Source organism: Pongo abelii, chromosome 18, assembly GCF_028885655.2.
Source record: "Pongo abelii isolate AG06213 chromosome 18, NHGRI_mPonAbe1-v2.0_pri, whole genome shotgun sequence".
NCBI lineage: Eukaryota > Metazoa > Chordata > Mammalia > Primates > Hominidae > Pongo > Pongo abelii.
The window spans coordinates 45,199,480-45,223,968 of NC_072003.2; the positions used below are offsets into that span (position 1 = coordinate 45,199,480).

Here is a 24,489-nt window from a genome sequence, read left to right on the forward strand (position 1 = left end):
TCGCCCAGGCCGGACTGCAGTGGCGCTCTCCGCTCACTGCAAGCTCCGCCTGCCGGGTTCACACCATTCTCCTGCCTCAGCCTGCCGAGCAGCTGAGACTACAGGCGCCTGCCACCGCGCTCGGCTAATTTTCTATATTTTTAGTAGAGATGGGGTTTCACCATGTTAGCCAGGATGGTCTCGATCTCCTGACTTTGTGATCCGCCCGCCTCGGCCTCCCAAAGTGCTGGGATTACAGGAGTGAGCCACCGCGCCCGGCCGATATTGGCAAACATTTTATATAAACTTCATATCTGAGTTTTATAAGCCATATAATTGATCTAATGCTTCACACTAGTAGTGTATATCCTTTTCTGCAACATAATTTATAATTTAGTTCTCACATGTGGAAGACAGCACACTCCAGATGCCAGTAGGCAATTTATCTATGTTTATTCCATTTGCCTTGTCAGAAGCTGAACAACCCACATAGATCTGATATCCTTGTGATCAGATCCATCTGAATGGAACACTGACCTCTTACGTTGATGCCTCTTTGGATCATTACCTTTATTTTCTTCTGGTCCTGAGAAGTTTCCATATTTTTCTTTCAACTATATTAGGCATTTTGTGAATTCTTGCAACTTACTGGTAATTTTAGATATCTGCATTAAGTTTTTAGAGCATGTTATTTTCCTGAAAAGCAGAAATATCAACATTTGCATACATGAATAAAATATTTTACATAGATTTTCTGTGGCATAGATGACCACCTCATGAGAAATTCCAAGTTTCTTCATTTGAAATACCACTCTCTTCAATAGACAGTATTGTAATAATTTGAAGGATGTGGTTCTTTTTTTTACCATTAGAAAATTAATCATGTATTATACACAAATTTCTGAAATACTTTACTGCAGTAAATAGTATATAGTCAGAATCATTGTTTCCTTTAACTTAAAACTAATATGGGCAAAATTGTTTACCTGAATTCAGATCTTTTGGCTTCAATTGCCATTCTACCTCATTAGCATTTCCATACCTCCATAAAAGCTATCATTTAAATTTTTTGTTTAATTCATAATTTATTGAAAAGAGCGTTTTAAATTTTTTATAATGTTTGAATTGCAATTGAGGACATTTTCAATAAATATCTTAAACTTGAGGTCCTCGCTAAGTATTCCTTTTGCACTAGAAATCAGATTTCTCTGGTGCAATTCCATTGCCTGCAATAATATTTATGAAAACTACAAATGCCAGCGCATGATTTCAATACTCTACTCAGTTGTTCATATCTAAATATCTTGTTAGCTATGAAACAAGTCAAATATAAATGCTGAATATGTAGTACCAATAAACAAATGCTTCAAAGAAGTCAGTAAAACACTAATTTTCTACAATATGTCACCAGTTTGTTAGATCTTCAATAATATTATTTATGCTGTGTCAAGTATAATAGGTTCTTTTACCTAGGTTCTAAATGGCATAAACAAGGATGCATATAGTCAGATTTATTTTTGTAAACTTTTGATGTTTCTCTTGCTGTGCATCTTACTGTGAATATATGGAGAAAAAGACAAACGTACATTTAAGTTATTAGTGGTTACCTGAGTTTTGCTTATATGGCTTTTTGCTTATATGGATGACAAAATAAAATAATGAAGTTTGATAGGCTCATCTGTGCCCTGTAAACTTTAGTCCACTAACTGCATAACTTGATTCAGTAACTATTTATTAGTTTAAAAAATGGTTTTTAAAAGCTGCAAACCAAATTTTATTATACATTTCTGAATCAGGAAAGGGTAAACTGTGACACAGTACCTGTGTGCCACAGAGTCTTTGGGGAATAAAAGCTCTGCAAAAGATAAAATAAAATAAAATAGATAAGAGTTTCCAAACTCTATTTTTAAGAAAGCTTGAGTTTTCCTCTATGATTAACCTACACTCGACAGTCCCTTTTACCCAAGGCATGGTCCCTGGGTCATTTTTTTAACGTTTAGTTTCTGGGAAGTTTTCAGCAGACTATCTCATGCTTTGTCCCAGTTTGTTGGTTTTTGTTTTGGAGAAGGTGAACATCTTCAGTTGAGGATGGATTGCCTGTCCCCAAGCCTACAGGTGTTCGCTGAAGCTGAAGCTGAAGCTGAATCAGAGTTTTCATTCCCAGCCATCGTTCCCCAGGCTCTCACCTTTTATGCAGCCCATCTTCTGCAACATCTTACTTTTGTTGCTGTTGGTAATTTCAGAATGAACAGATGTAGGAGAATTATCTCTTTGGAAGGTTCCTTCACTTCCAATCTGCTCACTATGTTTTCCACCTCTATTTTTATATTTTAGATTCTTCAATGTCTATTTATCTTCATAGTCTGTTTCTGTAAACATATTTTAATTGTATTTTCTTTAATTATTTTCTTATTTACAACTATTTTTTCTCCTTCCTTAGAGTTGGTCCAATTAACAATTCATCTTTCTTATCAAAGCAAGGGTGAGCTCTAACTTGTCATGGTTCACAGCCAGCCCAGGTATCAGTGCTAGGATGAGTGTAAAAGGGTAACACAGTCTCTCCAATTTTCAGTTCATGACTATGCTCAAGTACATAAGGGTCACATTAATTTCCAGTTGAACAATCCATTTTCCATTAACAACTGTTCTCTTTTGACTGCCTTGATCTACAAGGACATAACTTTCTAAGTCATGGTCAAAATAAATTTCTGCATGAAACTTACTGACACCAACTTCAGGGATTCAAAGAGTATGCTCAGGATCATTTTCTCTTCCAATTGCAGCAGGTTTTACAGCAGTAATTATAAAGAGTGACCCTGTATGCAACACAGGTGATCTAATGACAATTACTCTAATACACGGGACATTTTTTTTTTCTCATTTTCCTCCTTAGTATCTTCTGCAGTTACATTCCCTTCACTGGTAATGTGAGGAGGGCTGCACTGGGGCCATAATGGACGCTTGGGGAGCCAAGAGGCCACAGGAATGCGGGCATGGAAAGGCAGCTTCGCCAAGATGGCTGCTGTGGCTCCCACCAGGAAGCCCTGACACAGTTGCCTGGAGCCAAACGGGGCTGTGGGCAACAAGCAAGGGGACAGCTGATGGCCCTCCCCAATCTGCAAGGTCTGGAAACCGGAAAACTCCTGGAAACTATTACATCTTCCTCAGCTATAGTAACAGCAGGAGGAGCGTAGGAGAAGTCAAGGGGCCAGAAGCACTCGGGCCCTTCCTGGCTTGAACCAGAAAGAGTGGCCAAGAGACTTTTAAATAAAGTTTACATGTGGCTAGATAGGACCTGCTAATTAATCTTAAAATTTTTCCACATTTATTGAGCTATGATTTACACATTGAAAAGTGTATACATTTAGGGTGTAAAATAGAGTGCTTTAAGATGTGTATATCTTCCCACTTTTCCACACTTCCTAGCCCATGGTAACTACCATTCGACTCTCTCTTTCTTTCTTTCTTCCTTCTTTCTCTTTCTTTTTCTTTCTTTCTCTCTCTCTGTTTCCACAAACAAAATCATGCAGTATTTGTGTTTCTTGTATTTCACTTATCTCACTTAGCATGTCTTCAAGGTTTATCAATACTGTTGTAAATGAAATAATTTCATTATTACAGCTGAAATTACCTCTTACACAGTTTATCCATTTATTTGTATCAGAAGAGTGCAGATACCCTTGGCGATACTATTTTTACGTCCTTTAACTACATACTCCAAATTGGGATTAATTACTTCTAATTTAAAATTTTTAAGGAATCTCTATAATTTTTTTAACAATGGCTGCACCAATGGATATGCTCAGCAACACTGTACAAATATTTTCTTTTCTTTGCACTCTAACACTTTTTATCTTTTGACTTTTTTATAATAGCTATCCTAACACCACGATAAGGTGATATCTCATTGTGATTTTGAGTTTAATTACTCTGATAATTAGTGATGTTGAGAATGCTTTTATATATCTGCTGTCCATTTTTAAGTCTTTGGAAAAATAGCTATTTAGATATTTTGCCCAATCAATAATAAAATTGGTTTTTGTTTTTTTCTGCTGTGGGTTTTTTTTATGTTGATTAGTGTGACATATAATTTGGATAGTATCATATTATCCCACATACGGATTACAAATATTCTCTCCCATCCAACATACTATCTCTATATTTTGATTGTTTTATTTATTGTGCAGAAACTTTTTACTTTGATATAGTTCCACTTTTTTATTTTTTAGTTGCTTGTGTTCTTTGTGTCGAATCCAAAACATCATTGCCATGACCAATGTCAAGCTTTATCCCTATTTTTTATAGAAAATTCATGATTTCAGTTCTTATGTATAAATCCTTAATTTATTTTAAAGTCATTTTTTGGGATAAGAGCTCACTTTTTCTGTGTGCATATCTAGTTTTTTGTACACCATTTCTTGATGTCATTTTCTATTTCTTTTATAATTCTGTGATAACAATTGACTGTATATGTGTGAGTCTATTTCTTGCTCCTCCATTTTGTTCCATTGGTTTTTATGTAGGTACTATACTATTTTGATAACTATAGCTTTGTAATACAGTTTGAAATCAGGAAATTTGAGGCTTTCAGCCTGTTTGTTCTTCTCAGTATTTGGCTATTTGGATTCTTTTGTGGCTCTATACTAATTTTACAATTGTTTGTTCTACATTTACTTTAATAGCATTAAAATTTTGATAGAAATTTAACCCTAGAACTGAAAGTATAATAATAAAAGAAATTTATTTAACTGTGTAGATAACTATGTGTAGTATAGATATTTTAACAATATTAATTTTTAGAATCCATGAACACAGGATATAGTTCCTATTTTGTATTCTTTATTTTCTTTTACCAACATTTTATGGTTTTCAGTATGCAGATCTTTAATATTCTTGGTTAAACTCATTCTATTTAATGAATTATTTCATTCTATTTGATAATACTGTAAGTGGAATTGTTTTGTTTATTCCTTTTTCTGAATATTTTGCTGTTACTTTATCAAAATGCAACTGATTTTCATGTTAATATTGTATCCTGCAACTTTACTAGTTTGTTAGCTATAACAGGGTTTTATTTTTAACCCTGGTTAACACTTTAAATTGACAGTTGCTATTATCATAATTCTTTAAAATATGAACAGATGAATTACTGCTGTCATGAATTCAATGGAATTCACGTTTCCATTTAAAATAATTTTATCTGTTTTGTCTGGGCCCCAGGATGGGGGGCACCCCATGGGAGCCAGGAAATTCCAGATAGGGAGGGAGAAGCAAGCAGGGAGGAGGCTGAGTGGGAGAAACAGAGAGAGGCTCTGGGGACAGTAGGGAGGAGAGGGGTCGTGTCCGAGACCGAGACGGGTCGTGTCCGAGACCGAGTGGGGTGAGAGAGTGGGCCAGAAAAGAGGTTAAAGGTGAGAGTGGGCAACAGGACTGCTTCTCGGCACAGGCACGGGGCAGGGAACTTTGCTGAAACTGAAGTACCCAGTGAACAGTGTGGGCAGGGTGGGAGGGAATGGAGAGGACCAGGCGGACCCCAAGGTCAATTTGGAGGAAGGAACATTTCCCAGTTCCTTCGCCTCTGCCCAGCGTTCTGCGGGTATGGTTCCCCCAGGGGCAGGGCACGGGAGGAGGCGGCTCCCGGCGGGCTCGGAGAGCTGAGGGGCGCACACCCGCTTCGCAGGGCCGGGGTGACGGTGGAAGCAAGCGACAGCTGCAGATGCCGCTGGACGAGTGGGTAGGTGCTGGGGCCTTAAGCTGGGCGGAGCTCAAAGGGCCCAGCGCTGGGGCCTGCAGGTGGCCCTGGAAGAATCCATCCGCCCGTGCCTTCCGGGAGACCAGTGTGGATGGCGCCGTGGACACGCCCTTCCTAGCTGGAACATTTGTGAGGCTGGAATTCAAGCTCAGGCAGACAAGCGTCAGAAGAAGGAATGGATGAAACCCCAGTGCAAAGTCCAGCCCAAGGGGAGGAAGCGGAAATGCCTGGCCTGCGTCAAACTGGGCTCCGAGGATAAGGTTCCGGGCCGGATGGATAACTGCGTTATAGAGACGCAGGCTTGGCGGGAGTCTGAGGAGCACCAGGAGACCCAGTGCAGCCGGGCGGTGTGGGCGGTGAGGATCCCACAGCTACTGCTTCCCTGGACAGTTCGCCTTCTCCAAGGCCCGGACCCCAGCTGAGCCCAGCACTACATTGCATGGCGCCTCCTGGACCACTGCCGGGGGTGACCAGTGGAAGACCCCACTTCCCAGAGAGAGGACCCCACTATATCCCCAGCAAATAAAGCTGCTCCCCAACCAAAATAAATAAATAAATAAAATCATTTTGGTCTTTGAAAATAATGTATACCCTCTGTTTACTGGTAAACGTGCTGCTCATGTATCTGTATGCCTAATTAAAGTTTTTAATGAAGTTATTTAACATTTATGATTCTTTATTATGATACAAAACAGTAAACTTTATAATGGTTTTAATATCATCTAATATAATTGAAAAAATGTCAATTTGTCATTGCCTATGAATCTGTGTTATTTATTTTACACTGTCAGATATTCTGTCTACAAATATCTAATGGCTTAGAATCTTGCCTAACATATTGTATGTGCTAAGTACTAACTACTCTAATTCATCAAATTATCTTTTCACACCATTCTTAAAATACAATATTATTTTTATTTATTTTTATTAAAATTATTTTTCTGCTTAAATATTTATGAAAATTATGAGGGCTATTCAGTCTGCCCTCTTGATGAAAGTTTGTTTTTCTCTTTATTAATACGTTAGAGGGTACAAATGCAGTTTCATCACATGGACATGTTGCATAGTGATGAAGTATGAGCTTTTGGTGTAACAATCATCTGAACGGTGTTCATTGTCCCAATTAGGTATTTTCTCATTCCTAGCCCCTCTACCAACCTCCCATCTTTCTCAGTCTCCAGCGTCTATTTTTCCAGTCTCTATATCAAAGTGTATGCATTATTGAGCTCCCACTTAGAAGTAAGAAAGTGCAGTACTTGATTTTCTGTTTTTGATTTATTTCACTTACAATCATGGCCTCCGGTTCCATTCATGTTGCTGCAAAAGAAATGTTTTTATTCTTTATGGCTGAATAGTGTTCCATAAATGTATAAATGTATAGCACATTTTCTTTATTCAATCATTGATTGATAAATATAAATTGACTCCATATCCTTGCTATTGTGAATAGTGCTGCAATAAACATATGAGTATGGGTATCTTCTTTAAGTAATAAATTATTTTCCTTTGGATAGATACCGAGTAGAGGGAGTGCTGAATCAAATGGAAGTTCTATTTTTAGTTTTTTGAGAAATCCCCATACTGTTTTCCATCGAGGTTGTAGAAATTTACATTCCCAAAAACAATGTATAAGTGTTCCCTTTTCTCTGTATCCTTGCCAATATCTTTCATTTTTTTGCTTGTTAATAATTAGCCATTATGAATGGTGTAAAAAAGTATTTCATTGTGGTTTTTAATTGGCATTTCTTTGATCATTGGCAACGTTGAACATTTTTTATGTGCTTGTTGGCTATCATTGTCTTCTTTTTGAAAAATCTGTTCCCATACTTTGCCTACTTTTTAATGAGGGTACTTGTTTTATTCTTATTGAGTTGTTTGATTTCCTTGTATATTTTGCACATTAGTTCTTTGTCACGTGCATAGTTCACAAACATTTTTCTTATCCCATAAGTTGTCTGCTCACATGTTAATTAAAAGCTCCTTTTCAGGAGCTTTTTAGTTTAATTAAGTTCCATTTGTCTATTTTTCTTATTGTTGCATCTGGTTTTGAAGTCTTCGTCATGAATTCTTTGTCCAGGGCAATGTCCAGAAGAGTTTATCACAGGATTTCTTCTAGAATTTTTATCATTTAAGTCTTCATTTTAGTCTTTTAATCCATATTGAGTTGATTTTTGTATATGGTGAGAGTGACAGGTCCCATTTTGTACCTCTGCATATGGCAATATAATTTCTCCAGCGCAATTTGTTGAATAGGACGTCATTTTCCCAGTGTATGTTTTTGCTGACTTTGTAAAAGATCAGTTTTGTGTAGGTTTGTGGCTTTATTTCTAGGTTCTCTATTCTGTTCCTTTGATCTATGCATCTATTTATATCAGTACCGTGCTGTTTTGGTTATTAAAGCCTTCTAGTATGTGATTCCATATGAATTTAATTTTTTTCTAATTCTATGATAAATAACATTGGCATTTTGGTAGGAATTGTGTTTAATATGTAGATTATTTGGGGAAGTATGGTCATTTTAATGATAATAATTCTTACAATCCATGAGCATAGGATGTTTTCCTTATTTGTTTGTGTCATGTACAGTTTATTTCATCAATGTTTTGTAGTTTTCCTTGTGGATATCTTTAGCCTATATGATAAATTGTATTTCTAGTTATTTCACCTTTTTTCCAGCTATTGTAAAAGGAACTGACTTTTAATTTGGTTCTCAGCTTGTTCATTATTAGTGTATAAAAATGATACTAATTTTTGTACATTGATTTTTATATCCTGAAACATTATTAAATTCTTTTATGAAATCTAAAAGTTTTTTGGTGGTCTTTAGATTTTTCTAGATATAATAGTATGTAATCATCAAACAGGGACAATTTGACTTCCTAGTTAAAATCATATGTATTGTCCACCAAGATCAACAGACAAAATCCATGGGGAGGGCACAGGTGATGGTATTTCTCTAAAGCAGTCATGTGATTATGATTGGAAGCCTAGGCTGAGAGACACTTAACTAAGAATTGCCTCTCAAGTTTCAATGTACATATAATTCATTTCCGATTCCAGGCCTCTCTCTTAGTAATGTGATTCTGCAGGTTTGGAAGAGGTCCATGAATTGACTTCTTTAAAAAGTCTCCTCTTAATGCTGATGTTTCTTCCAGTACATCCATTGTAGTGGCACTAGCTAGAGAAAGTAGGCACAGCACACAGAGTTCCTGACACCCAATACTCTTACCACAACATAAATACTTTTGGCCCAAAGTGGAAACCACCAATCACCATTCAGAAATATGTTATTCTCAGCTGGCTCTGTAAAGTTTACAGAGGCTAGAGAAGATATCAATGTTTGAGTAAGTCTGCATTTGGAAAACATGTACACATGAGTTAATACCATGTATATTTAGCATGTACTATATGTTTAGAAGTCTGTTATAGAGCACTGTGCTGGAAACATCATGTGACGTGAGTGAATCCTCATAGCTCCCTGGGAGTTGGGTGCCACATGTTCTGTAATTTCCAGGATTTAAATGAAGGGCCCAGCATTTCCATTTATTCTTTCATTTTTTAAATTATTTACCTTAAAAATAAAATGTGTAGAAAAAAACTATATAGACACATGAAAGGGATAGAGAAAGAAAGGGTGAGTTGTTCAGAGGGATTTTTGGTATTTATATTTACTTTCTTGTGCCTTGTAGAGCAACTACTGGATCTGCAGAAATAAAAAAAAAAAGGTTACTTGGTGGGATATCTGTAGAAGCACTGCTTTCAATGAAAAAGAAATTGTGGCCCACAAATAGATAATTATTTGCTCACATTTATCTGCTTTTTATTTTCAGGAAATTCTGGGTACCAGCTCAGGAGAGGCAGCAGGAGCCATCTCTCAAATTTCTGGTCTCCTTTAATTAGTTTTGTGAGAGGAGATTCTAGGGTGAGGCCAGACCTGGATGAGGCCTTAGAAGGGGTGGATCTGAGCAGGGATGCAACAGAAAGTGGGCCCCATGCATCTGATGCCCGCATCAGGCGGGCATATTTCCAGTTCTGTCTTTCCTAATCCTGCCCAAGAGAAACTTGACTCCTAGAGTTTGTGTAATTTCAATCTATTTAGCCATTTCCCTGTCACTTTTTATAACACACAATAACAAGAAATTTAACCAAAATTTTTAGGGTTTTTTAGGAATATTATATGAGAAACTAAAAAATGTATTTTTACTAAGCTTAAAGAAATGGAAATAATCACAATAGCAATAATTCTTCTGTCCATGAATAGCCCTTCAGGAGATGACATCAGAACTCACAACAGCATAAGGGAAGCAGAACAAATGTAGCCAAAGTGCCCTGTACACCTCCCTTCTCTCTTCCAACCACAGAATGTTGAATTCAATTATTTAGCCATTGGCTCTGGAATGAAAGTATCTGGACAGTAGAAAGCGTGAATCTGTTTCATCTGTTTTTCTAATGGTCATATGATATAGTTTAGATGTCCCCTCCAAATCTCATATTGAATTTTAATTCCTAATGTTACAGGTGGGCCTGGTGGGAAGTGGTTGATTCATGAGGATGGATTCCTCAGGGCTCTGTGCTGCCCTTGTCATAAGAAGTACTCACAAGTTCTAGTGGCTTAAAAGTGAGGCATATCTCTCCCTCATCTTTCCTGTTCCCACTTCTAGCATTTATGCCTGCTCCTATTTCATCTTTCACCATGACTGTAAGCTTCTTTATATGTTAATGTTGTTACAAAATTTCACAGAATTTTCTTATAAAATTACCTGACAAAATTTTATGTTGTTTTAGCATCATAAATATAATAATGGTCATATTAGGTCATATATATTATGTCATATTAGGTCATATGATATTATGACATCTGATATATTATGATAGCATAATTTGTATATATTATGACATCACGATATATTATGATATCATGATTCATGTCCATTATGATGTCACAGTATATCATGACATCACAATATATGTATAATAACATCACCATATATCATGACATCATAATTCATATATTGTGACATCACAATATATTATGAAATCATTTGTTTACATTGTGACATCACAATATATTCTGACATAATTCATATGCATTGCGACATCATAATATTTTGTGATAGCATAATTCATATATATTATTATGATAACATACAAAATTTTGTTAGGTAATTTTATAAGAAAATTGAGTTAAATTTTGTAACAACCTTAACATATAAACTTAATAGTACCTAAGAATATTATCTGCTCTTGTGTGAGTGACTGCTTTATGATATTATACCATAATATATCAAAATGGTTTATATATCAAATAAATTTTATATGATAATATGGTATCAATATATAATGATATTATAAGTTTCATTTAAATCCTATTTAAATTCAGACAATTTTGTTAGGCAGTGTCTGTCTACCACCTGTTATTTTTTGGGGGTCCGCTATTTGCACAGACAGCACACCTGGGAAAACACAGACTCACTCAGCACAGGCTCTTCCTGAATCTTTCCCCTCCTCAGGCATCAGTTCATCAGTCAACCAAATAATTGGAGAGCAGAGGGCAAGTACTCCCTAACACAGAAGGTCTCATTCCTGCATGCTTTTCTTAGAAGAGGGAAAAACAAGAAGATCCTTTTGGGGGACACTTGCTGGGACATACACTAAGCCTTCTATAGTTTGGGAGCCCTAACCAGCAGATACAGACTTCTCAGTAGGAAGGGATGAGGCAGCTGTCCTGAGCCTGGAGCTCCACCATGCTTGTCCCATCTCGTTTAGGCAATTTTGAGAAGCTGCTCTGGAATATGTCTCAATGGTAGATGTTGGGAAATAACCAGGCTTTGATGGGACTCGTGTGGTGTCTGTTGTGTGAAGACAGGAGCTGAATGCTCAGGATCTAGGCTGTTTTTCTTGTGGTCAGTTGGGTTACCTGTTTGGGACCAAGTCCATTTTCACTAAGGAGACTGAATAAATTCTATAGAACAGAATACAGCTCCCGGGATCACTCAGAAAAGGTGATAAACAGGAGAAGTTTCTCTCTCTACCTAGACTTTTTGCTACTTCAAGAATCATGAGGCCGGGCACAGTGGCTCATGACTGTAATCCCAGCACTTTGGGAGGCCGAGACAGGCAGATCATGAGGTCAGGAGATGGAGACCATCCTGGTTAACATGGTGAAACCCCATCTCTACTAAAAATACAAAAAATTAGCCGGGCTTGGTGGCAGGCACCTGTAGTCCCAGCTACTCGGGAGGCTGAGGTGGTAGAATGGCATGAACCCAGGAGATGGAGCTTGCAGTGAGCCCAGATCGTGCCACTGCACTCCAGCCTGGGCAACAGAGTGAGACTCCATCTCAAAAAAAAAAAAAAAAAAAAAAAAAAAAAAAAAAAAGAATCATAAGCTGACTAAATTACCATCAGCTCTAATCTAATCACATTGATTCTATCATATTTGATCTAACTATCTTCCTCCATGTTAAGGTAGAATGGGCCATTTTATTTGGTATTTACTTTTTCTCCACATTTTTTTTAACATATATGTATGTATCTGATACAATCAACCATAATTTTAATTTGACATTTCTAAGCATTTGAGAAATTATAATGTCTATGTACATTATTTTAACACTATGTATAATGCCCTTTCTTTGCAAAATGTATAACACATTTCAATATAGGTGTTGTTATACATAAAATGTTTATTCAGAAACAGAATGCTTGTTCCTCAGTACCACAGGAAAAATCAGCATTCAGACAAAAATTTTTCTCAGCAAGGCAATTTTACTTTTTGCAGAAAGAGTGCTGCTTGCGGATGGAACAATGGTGAGAGCACACTCGAACAAAGGAGAAAAGCAATTTTTATCCTTTACGCAGCTTGTCCCTGCGACTGTTTCCTGTCTCCATTGGCTGGAGCTGGACCTCACAATCTAAACTAAACCTGACTGGCTAATAACTTAAAACTTTCCTAAATAGGTAAAGGCAAGGGAGAACAAAGGAAAAGAGGAAGTTGCTTGCAAAAAAACTTAGAAAAGTAATAATATTTCAAAATAGGGAAGAGGCATAGGCTGTGAGCTGTGAAGTCTAAAACAAATATCTTGGTTAAAGTACAAGCACATAGAATGTACACATACCCTTATATCTAACAGCTACATAGGATAGGGCATAGCAAAGAGTTATTAGCACAAAGCAAGGAGGCTTGAAGGAAGTTAGTCTTTAAAAGAAACTATTATTTCTAACACTTATGAATTATTCTTTAACAAAAAGGGAAACTTTGAAGGGAACTTTTTTACTTTCTACAGGTATGTTGAATTCTGCATCTTGAATAATAAGCAGTATCATAAATAATTCTAGGTAGGAATTGGGAAATTATTATAAAATGATTCCCTTATCCTCTGATTCCTGTGTCCCTGGCTCTGTTTTTTTTTTTGTTTGTTTGTTTGTTTTTATTTTTGACACCATGGCAAGACCCAGAAAATGTCTCCCATTAACTGTGTCTAGGTCCCTAGTAAAACTACAGCAAGAAACTTTTCTTATTGAGGTGCTAATGAGAGCCAGAAAAAGAAAACAGCCAATAAGAGTAAGCCACGCCCAGCTGAGGGACATATAAAAAGGCAGGTCCAGCAGAGTAACTCACACTGTGAATCTGGACGTGAGAGAGAGAGCACCTTTCACTTGAATTTGAACATGGGAAAAGGAAATGAAAACTCTGATTCGCCACTGCTCCTACATCCAATGCCCCACTGACCAGCCTTCTTTCGAACAGAACTCCTTTACAAAAAAGGGCTCAGATGAGAAGAAACCATTCAAAGAAAAAAGGCAAGACCCCCTCCTCCCATTCCAGTGAGAAGCACATGCAAAGGCAGGTAAGGCCTTGGGCTGTTCCTATGAAGTCTCCAAGGAGGGTTGGAATCAGGGATACTGAGCTATATGTCTTTGATAGGGTTTTATTTTGAAATTGGGAATGGGAAATGGCTTAGATCTCTGAGGAGACTTTGAGAAATGTATTCACTCATGACACTGGCAGAACAGCTTCACTTGAAAGGCTGATCCACAAATATTTGTCAGAGACAGACTATGGGACACTGTACCTGGGAGAGGTGAGTCACCTAAACTCCATATTGCACTAGGATCAAAGCCTAATCCAAATGAAAAGAATTCTGAGGAAACTAAGCTCAAAGCCAGAAACAGCACTGCTAGATCAGGTAAAATTTTACTCTTTCAAGGTAAAAAGAGACAGCACTGCAACACAGTCTCCCCTGGCAAAAAAACTGGGAGCTCTTTGGCAGCCAGGGCCTTACAGATTCTGGATTCCGGAGAACAGAGGAGAGAGTTTTGGTTGCAGCTTCAGTTTCTGTGTGTCCAGGATAAACTTAGCCTTCTAGGGAGTTTGATTGGAGGCGCTTACTCAAACTCTTATTTTATCAATAGAACCAGAGTAGAGCTCGCATGAGAGAAATTCCAAGTAAAGGAAAATCAGCTCCAAAGACAGCTGCCAAGACAGAGCAAGTAGAATCCTGCTTTTTTCCCCCCTAAAGGGCAAACAAACAGAAGACTTATTTGGGGTTGAGCAGTAAGAAGGCTTCTTAGTAACTGAGATAATTTTGGAGATCCTGGCACTCAGAGGATATCTGGGGACTCAGAAGGGGTTAAGCTTCACTTCATTAAAGTGCTAAGATGGTCAGGAAGGAGAAGAAGAGACAAATGAGGTTCACCTGAAGGTGCATGGAAGGTTGTGGAAATGAGGGTCTGTGGGCACTGTTCTGGAGAGTTTCTCACTCACATGCTTCCTCTGCAGGGGACTGTCCAAGAGAAGAGTGCAGCTTGATGTTGAAAAAGAAACTAAAGTCCTCCACTGCTTTGCAAAGCAGTGAAATCCAGGAGACCGGTGATGCCCACCATAGAGGTCCTTTCACGGCTTGCACTGGGCACAGCAAGTGGCACAAGTCTCAGGCCCCTGGAGTTCAATAGTCATCACTTTGGAAAGCTTAGCGAACTTCCAAGGTGAGTCAAAGGCCATTTATCAAAACCCATCCCATGTGTTGGTGCAGCAGGTCCATTCTCCACTGACCTGGGAGAAGCTCACTCAGCTTGCCTGGATCTGGGGGCCTCTGTGTGCCCAGGTGCAGACCTTCTATGCCATGGCCACCCAGGCAGGTTATGTCTTCCCTCTTAAGAACTGGCTTGTTTCAGTCACACTGCCTGGCCCTGAGGATTCAGCGCTGGATAGAGAAGCCCACCCCTTGCCTGGGCAGGAGATAACTGAGCTGTCAGTGGATCAGATGAGGCTTGGGCTAGGTGCACCCTCACCCTATTCATAGGGGAATACACCCTTGGAATGTGAGCAAGAACTTGCTACTTCTCGGATTCTTCCAGATGACCAGCAGTGACAATTTTAGATGCACAGTGTTAATAAATGACAGAACCTGAGCAGTCATAAGAAAGGAACATGAACAATATACTCAAAATAGTGAACCTTGCATTTTGTAGAGGGCTAAGATTATACACAAATTATATATTTCCTGTTAGACATTTGATGTCTTGGATGTCTCATGACAGTCAGGCATTTCTATATAATCAGACAAATATTAAGATGCAATCATTCATATGCCTTTGCATATTTTAAATTGTAGCAAAATAAATATAAAATTATGTTCTTCTCTTTTAATTCAAAAAAGGTTGTAGCCTCTCACTCTCCCACACTGAATCCATGGAACACGAATATCCACAAACATTTAATAGTACTCTTCATGGGAAAATGTCAACATATTTTTACAGTTTAATAAAATTATGGTGAAATCACCACACAAGGTGTTTACTAATAATATTTTACATAAAATTGAAGTCAAGATATGTTAAATGTAATTGATCACAATTATTTATCCTTCACCTGACTCATATTTGTCTCATTTTAAATTTTCTAAATTTAAACTTTATACAATTCAGTTGGTCATACTGTATTGTAGGATATTAAATGTAATATAAATATTGTCATTTATTTTACATATTGTAACATTTTATATTTTTCATCTTGCATTTTACAGTGATTATGAAATCTTTCATCACCGAAATGTATTTTGTTTTGTTCTCTGCTTCATAATTTTCATATACATAATGATATAAACATTAATGTTTTTGAGAATATTCAATTTTAGATGATTTTGTATTTTATCCACACTGAATTTTTATTTACTCCATGTGTGAGTTAGAGGAATTTTTACCTTCACTTCTGCTTTATTTTCACCCTGACCCTTCACACCCCACAACTCTTGTTTTAGTCAAAGAACAGTGATTTATCATTCCAGTAAATGGAGCCAGTTCAATGAAAATATACAGATATACCTTGGAGATATATGGCTTTTGCTCTAGACAGGTACGATAAAATAAATATCACAATAATGTGAGTCACAAAATTTTTCTTCTTTCCCAGTGCATATAAAAGTCATGTTTACACTACACTGTAGAATAAGACTGAAATAGCCTACGTTTATAATAACAAGGTACAAACCTTGACAAAAAATGTACTATATTGCTAAAAAAGGCTGACACAGATATACACAAAAAAAATCACATGATGTTGGAAAAATAGTGTTAATAGAGTCACTCAATGTAAGGTTGCAAAAAACCTTCAATTTGTAAGAAATCCAATATCTATAAAGAACAATAAAGTGCGATAAGACTAGGTATGCCTGTGTAACAATCAACATTCACTAGTAATATGCCTAGAAATTATACATAAAGGATGTTTGCATAAGTATAAAAGTAATTGACAAGTTACATATTGGATGGGAGATAAAAATTACAAAATGATTTTTAAAGTGAATTAAAGGGCAGACCAAAACATTCCTGAGTGGACAGAATCAGTTAGACATCCTCAGGGACCTCATCTTGTTGACTTGCAAACAAGCAAAACATAATGTGAGCTATTTTTTTTTTGTGAATGCCTGTATTGAAAAAAAAAAAAAAAAACAGAACTTAAGCTTAAGTTATCAGATGTACCCAAGAAGCTTATAGTAATATACGTCTATAAGGTAAACCAAAAAATACAATTTTATAACTGCAACAAATCAAAGAATGTTATTATTTGCTACTTCATTTTATTCAATGGAAGCTTACTTCTGACATTTTGCCATTGAAATGCTAAGCCTCTTCTGCTCTGGTGTTCCACATTTTATAAGTTTCTTCTTACTCAAGAAAAATTTTTTGAAACAGGTTCTTGCTCTGTTGCTCATGTGGAATGTGTACGCAGAATCAAAGCTCTGTACAGGTTTACATCCTGAGCAAAAGCCATCCTCCCACCTTAGCCCCATGAGTAGCTGCAACTACAGGCATGCACCACCACACCTGGCTAATTTCTTCTTATTTCTATGTAGAGACAGGGTCTTACTATGTTTCCCAGGCTGGCCTCAAACTCCTGGGTTCAAGTAATCTTCTCAACTTGGCCTCTCAAAGTGCTGGAATCACAGATATAAACCACCATTCTCTGCCAAGAAAACTTTTAAAATTTGTATTGTGCTACAGTTTACTTTTTAACAGGACAAAATAAAATAAACTAGCTATACATAAATCTAACAAAAATTTGTAAAGCATATGAGAAAGACCGTAAAAAGTCCTTGAAATATAAGAAAATCAGCATAAACAAATGGAAAACCACATCATGTTCTAAGGTAGAAAATCTCAATATTACTCAATCATCAATTTTTAGAAGTAATACATAAATTTAATTTTGTCCCAGTAAAGATACCAACTGGTATTGGAAGCAGGCTTTTTATTGCAAAACTCATATAGATAAAAACACAAATAAGAACAGCTGAGAAAACTCTGAAAAAATAGAGTGGCTATTCCACCCTATGAGACATGTTGATTTATGAATATATGGATAGCTCAGTGGAACTATAAATTCAAAAATAAACCACAGTGCATAAGAAAGTGCCTTTGTTCAGGCTGCTAAAACAAAATACACTAGACTCGGTAATCTACAAACAACAGAAATGTTTGGTCACTGTTCTGGAGGCTGGAAAGTTCAACATCAAAACACCAGCAAATTCAGTATCTGGTGAGGGTCCTGTTTCTCATAAATGGTGCTTCTTGCTGTACCTCACATGGCAGCCAGGAGAAGTGTGCTCCCTTCAACCTCTATTACAGGGTATTAATTACATTTATGAAGATGAAGCCCTCCTGAGTGAGTCACTTCCCAGAAGGCTCCATGTTTTAAAACTAGCATATTAGGGATTAAGTTTTTACAAATGAGTTTTTACAAGTAGACACAAATTCAGGCCATAGCAAAAAGTTACTTGGCAGTACAAACTACAGTTGGGTTGGCATCATTAATGCTTTGAATTTAGGAATCTGATGTTTCTATCATAAAGGTAAAAACTAATGTGCTAATTATAACCTACAATAAAATAAAGATCAAATGAAAGATAAATCTATATGGTGTAAAAATCAGGTTTTTAAAGGTGAATTCTTACAGGTTGTATCCAGATTTTTGTGGTTCCTGGGGATGAATAAGACCCCAGAGATTCCTCCTGAGACTTTTTTGCTGAAGTTTCTGACACTCTTACTTAATTTGAAAGTGTGTAAAAATGTTTTCTGTTTCTGTCTTTAAGAAATTCAAAATAAAGTTGGCTTCCATATGCTTGATCTAAAACAATTATTCACTCAGTGGTGCTCTGCTGAGGAAGGGCACTGAATCTCACACGCCCAGAAGCATCATGTTCTGTCAGATACAGGACTTCTCCTTGAGGCAGAATCTCACCATTCACACATGGTCAGAGGCTTTCCCAGGCATGCACTGCGCTGTGCTCTCCCACACAGGCTCAGCCCTGAGCATATGTCTCTGAAAGTGACTGATTAATATGTGCCCTAGTACTCTAATTTACAGGGATTTTGTTTTCTATTAATGATCTTTTCCAAAGCTCTGGGGTCTTTCCTGAATCCACCCACCACACACAGACAGACTGGTAGATTTGGACAGAAGCTTGGATCCTCACTCGAAGCCCTGCCCTGTCCCACCAGCTTCTCTAGAAGTACAATGTTCAAATTACTCCTGAGAGACAGGACATCAGGGCATCTCTCTGTGCCAATAATTGAATAAAAGTGAGAAGAGAAACAGGCAAAAATTTCCACTGAGGGCTGCATCTAAGGATCTAGTTGCCAGACTTATATATCTTTTTACACAAATATTGACAAATGTAATTTCATCTTAAGATGAAAAACAAAATAAGAAACCACAGCTCACAGAGGAATGAGAAAATGAAATCAATGCTCTATAGAATCAAGCTTACCTCAGCCATGGGGTGGTAAGTCTCCTTGTCCTCGATCATCAGAAACAACTGTGGCCTCAGACAGCTGGCCACTGAGGATGCAGGATGTTCACTGGGATTCCATGCCTACATCACAGAGAGATGGAATTCCCAGGAGAAGCTGAACCCACAGGTCCTGTTCTACCATTTGGTCTAACTAATACTACTCCTATTCCTCCTGCTGGCCCAACAGGATTCCCCAACTCTTCTCTGGGCCTCACCAGGGATAGTTCAGAAAGACAAAAAGTTATTAAAGACCCTCTGTTTCTGTAGTTTCTGGCATCTAATTTGTTCATTTTTAGGTTTTGGGTTTTTGTCCTCCCTCTACATCCACAGAATTTTTGTGTCCTATTCCAGTACCTATAACTTTAAGTAGTCATTTTTTCTAGTCTACTCACCCATACTGTTTTCTAGTCATTTCATTTTTTTCTAGTAGAGTGAGGTGATACAGACACAAGAACTTCTATATAAAAATTCACTATAACTAAGTTGAGCACCACAACCCCTCTTTGGGCTGGACTGTCATTGAGAAAATGTAAAAACCAGATTTGCCTGGGGTTGCAGTTAACTAAATGAAAGATACATCTTGTCCAGGAATGCTCAGTGAGAAATCTCAAAGTTTGAAAATGGATGCCTATGGACCTCAGTGATATTCTCTTCATCTTGGAGTCAGTCAAGAAAAAGATTTTTGGGTGCTAGGGGAAAAGTCACATTCAATCAACAAATTACCTAGCCAACATGTGTGGACCCAGAGAAAAAAGGAAGTAAAATCAAACAGTTTGCCATGTTGACAGATATAATAATTTGATTAAAATGCAAGTGGCCTCAAAACCCTAAAGGTTACATGAAAGAGCTTCAAGGGACACACGATGTGGCTGGAGTCAGCTGACTATTATGCTAAAGGTGAGACATGATCAATACCTCAGGAAGTGGGCCAAAGACCAATGCAATTATCATGCCAGGAATGGTCTGTCGCCTTCTAAACCATGAGACAAACAGGTCAACTTTCAGTAAGAAGCACAGGTCTGGCATGCAGTGGTGACCTATGCATTAAACATGGATTCAGGCTTGGTTTCTGGCTTAATTGTGGTTAGTATTTTCAGAGAAGAGACACTTTCCATGAACTCCTAAATGAATTACCTGACAAATCAGCAGCTAAAATTCTTTCTGATTTGAAGCCAAATAAAGGATGTCCTTTACCAAATAGCCTTTAGTTTCAATGTGGAAGATTAAACAGTTAGAACATGGTCAATGCTCCGAAACCCTGAGCTCTTACCATTAAGAGGAGCAACCACCCCTGCTTCAGGTTCTGTGTGGCTGGCACTGAGGTTAGACATCCACAGCCACCCAGTAAGCACCTTAAGGTGGCAGGTTTCTTGACTCATCAGAGAATTAGGGGCAAGCATCTAGAAAACATTCAGTAAATTGAAGACCCCATAGAGCCAGGAGTTTTGCTTTAAACAGTGGAGTGGGATGTATTGGTTCATTTTAATCCTGCTAATAAAGACATACCTGAGACTGGGCAATTTGCAAAAGAAAGAGGTTTAAAGGACCTACAGTTGTACGTGCCAGGGAGGCCTCACAATTATGGCAGAAGGTGAAATGCATATCTCACATGGTGGCAGACTAGAGAAGAGAGAATGAGAGTAAAGTAAAGTGAAAAATGGTTTCTCCTTATAAAACCATCAGATCTCGTGAGACTTATTTATTACCACCAGAACACTATAGGGAAATGTGACCCCATGATTCAATTATCTCCTATTGGACCCCTCCTACAAAACTTGGGAATTATGGGAGCTAAAACTCAAGATGAGATACGGGTGGAAACACAAGCAAACCATATCAAGGAGCATAAAATTTTCACCAAAGAATCTAATTTTTCTATTACAGCTAAGAAGCTCCTGTGGCAGTCCAATTTTCTTTTAAAATATGTTATATGCTATGTGGCATTCTGATGTCTTGGAGAACTCAAATTTACTCACTTCAAAATTGGAATATCAAGCTGGGAAGTCCCAAGCCCTTGATGTGTCAGGATTAAGTTTTACAGGAGCTTTGTAGCAAGCTCATCAATGACTTTCAAATCAGTATAAGTAGTGGTGTCAGGGAGACTATGTTTCAAAAATTTTAAGGGGCACCTCTATGTGGAGGCTGACTCCCTCTCTCAGAGGCTTCAAATGAAAACAATATCAAGTATTTCTTGGCTGCTGGAAGAATTGAACTATGTAAATCTGCCCACATAGTCCCCGTGAATCTTAACTGGAAAACAGGACTATGGGATGTTGGGGATTTTATCAGCTACTGGCAGAGAGATGTTACCATTCTAGACAGGAGCATGAAGGCAGATGCTTCTAAATTGGCAGCCAATAAAAATCACCTACAGAGTTAAACTTTTTGGACATCAGAGAGTTAGAGGCACTCATGATGAGTTCTGCCCTGCCACTGTGGCAAATGGCAGGGAAGTTTGTCTCACTTACACTTCTCTACCTGTTCCTCACCCAGTTTAGAATAATCCCCTCTGGCACTTAAGGAGCAGGCAAGGACAAAAACACGTGACCTGACAATTGCTACTATAGATTCTGATACACAAACACAACAGGACATTGATGGAGTCAAAAGACTCCACCTCCATTGTTATGTGACCCTCCCGCCTTCACTGTCACCCTCCCCAAACACTATTATTTGAGTTTTCCTCTTTTTTTTAATTTTAATGTTTACTTTTGTTTTATGTTATCTTCTATGTAAATAAAAATTTTAAAATTACACTATCCACAGGAAAGGGGAATACAAAACACCAATAAAGGCTGGCACCGGTGTCTGTTGGGGATAGAAAATGGCAGTGTTTTCTCTCCCCAACATTTCATTTCACCCTGAGGTCTGTGCTGTCCCCTCACCTCCGTACCATCTAGCATTTGGAAAGTATTCAGGATCAGCAGCTTCCAGTTGATGAAGGAGGGTGAAGTCCAAGATCAAGGTGTGGGCAAGGTGGGTTTCCTCCAAGGCCTCTCTCCTGGGGTTGTGAGTGGCTGCCTTCTCCTTGTGTCCTCACATGGCTGTTTCTCTGTGTGCACATTTGTATCCTTATCTCCTCTTTCATGGATACATCAGTTAAATTGAATCAGGGCCCACCCTAAGGTCCTCATTTTATAAACTTTTTTATTGTAACTGATAATGATTGTCTACATTTATGGTACTGTTTTGAAATATGCACACATTGTGAAATGGTTAACCCAAGCTAGTTGGCATATGCGTTACCTCACACACCCATCTTTTTTTTGTTGTGAGAACACTCAAAATCTACTTTCTTAGCAATGTTCAAGAATAGAATAAATTAACTGTAGTCACCAAGTGCAATAGATCTCTTGCACTTATTTCTCCTGTCTAACTGAAATTTTGTATAATTTGACCATCTCCCGACTCCCCAACCTCTGCTCCCAAAGACCTCATTTTAACGTAATTACCTCTCTGATGACACTATCTCCAAATATAGTTACATCCTTAGGTGCTGGGGGTTAAGGTGTCAACATATGAATTTTGGGAAACACACTATTCAGCTCACAGTAGCCTCTGTCAGGATATAACATTTACATTACGATCCCGGTAACCTCGCAATAGAGGGAATGACATGCAAAGATTCTGAGGAAGAAAATTCCAGGCAGGGAATTCTGTTGAGCAATGGCCCTGAAATGGGAGTGAACAGGGTGCGTTTGAGGTACCAGAGACCAGTGGCAGAGGACAGGGGGTGCGGATGCAAAGAGAGGACATGAAGTCGCAGAGTTCAGGTGAGATATGTAAACTTGACTGTGATTTCATTTCCCATGCGGTGAGAAGTCATTGGAGGGTTTTAAGCAAGAGGCACAATCAGATTCATATGTTTAAAAGCTTTTTCCAGTTGCTTTATGGAGAATTAGTTCTAAAGAGGGCAAATATGGAAACAAGGAACCTTTTTCGCAGGTCAGGTGAAAGTGATGGTGGCTTCGACTGAGTGATGCGGAATAAGAATGAAGCAGGTGGGCCAGGCGCGGTGGCTCACGCCTGTAATCCCAGCACTTTCGGAGGCTGAGGAGGGCAGATCACGAGGTCGGGAGATTGAGACCATCCTGACTAACACAGTGAAACCTCATCTCTACTAAAAATACAAAAAAATTAGCCGGGCATGGTGGCAGGCGCCTGTAGTCCCAGCTACTCCGGAGCCTGAGGCAGGAGGATGGCATGAATCTGGGAGGCGGAGCTTGCAGTGAGTGGAGATCGTGCCACTGCACTCCAGCCTGGGCAACAGTGTGAGACTCCGTCTCCAAAAAAAAAAAAAAAAAAAAAAAAAAAAAAAAAAAATATATATATATATATATATATATATATATATACTAGAAAGAAGCTGTCTGTGAAACTGCTTTGTGATGTGTGGATTCATCTGCCAGAGATAAAACTTTCTTTTGATTCAGCAGGTGCAAATGATTCTTTCAGGTCCTGCTTTGCATATTTAGATAGATATTCAGAAATGGGGTTGCCAGATCATATGATAATTCCATTTTTAATATTCTTAGGAACTTCTCTACTATTCTTCATAATGGCTGCATTATTATTTTTTTCACCACCAGTGCACAATATTCCAATTTTTCTACATCCTTGAAAACATTTGTTATTTTTTCTTGTTTGATAGTGGCAATCCTAATGAGTGTGAGGTAATATTTCATTGGGGTTTTGCTTTTTATTTCTATAAAGATTTGTGGTTTTGAGCATCTTTTCAAATTCCTCTTTACCATTTGTATATCTGCTTTGTAAAATCATCTGTTGAGTATTTTGCCCATTTTTATTTTTATTTTATTGTATTTTATTTTTACTCATCATATGCTGACAGTGAGCAATACCACTTTATTGGATTGAAAAGAAACTCTACCTTCTTTAGATTTTCGGTAATAAGTTTCATTGCATAATATGTACTGTATACATTTATCAGGTTGATAATATATACTATTGATATATCAGTGATTTTGAATTTATAGGTACACCTTTTATACAATTTTCAGGAAACAAATAATTGCAATAAGGTTTTGATGCTAATTTTTAGTCTCCTCCCAAGTTTTCCTGATAGAATCTTTTTTTTTTATTATTATACTTTAGGTTTTAGGGTACATGTGCGCAATGTGCAGGTTAGTTACATATGTATACATGTGCCATGCTGGTGCACTGCACCCACTAACTTGTCATCTAGCATTAGGTATATCTCCCAATGCTATCCCTCCCCCCTCCCCCCACCCTACAACAGTCCCCAGAGTGTGACGTTCCCCTTCCTGTGTCCATGTGTTCTCATTGTTCAGTTCCCACCTATGAGTGAGAATATGCGGTGTTTGGTTTTTTGTTCTTGCGATAGTTTACTGAGAATGATGATTTCCAGTTTCATCCATGTCCCTACAAAGGACATGAACTCATCATTTTTTATGGCTGCATAGTATTCCATGGTGTATATGTGCC

The 24,489-nt window shown here is 37.9% G+C and overlaps 1 long non-coding RNA gene and 1 pseudogene across 1 annotated transcript in view; one reads left to right on the plus strand and one right to left on the minus strand.

Annotated features, from left to right (window-relative positions):
• Positions 1-1,170: 1,170 nt before the first annotated feature.
• LOC129050890 (angiogenic factor with G patch and FHA domains 1-like) lies at positions 1,171-6,846 on the minus strand (annotated as a pseudogene).
• A 15,664-nt stretch (positions 6,847-22,510) lies between these two features.
• The window catches only part of LOC129050769 (uncharacterized), a 60,589-nt gene continuing 58,610 nt past the window's right edge, over positions 22,511-24,489 (plus strand). Inside the window, exon 1 of the long non-coding RNA XR_008514525.2 lies at positions 22,511-22,799. This is a non-coding gene — a long non-coding RNA (uncharacterized LOC129050769). The remainder of the gene's footprint in view (positions 22,800-24,489) is intronic.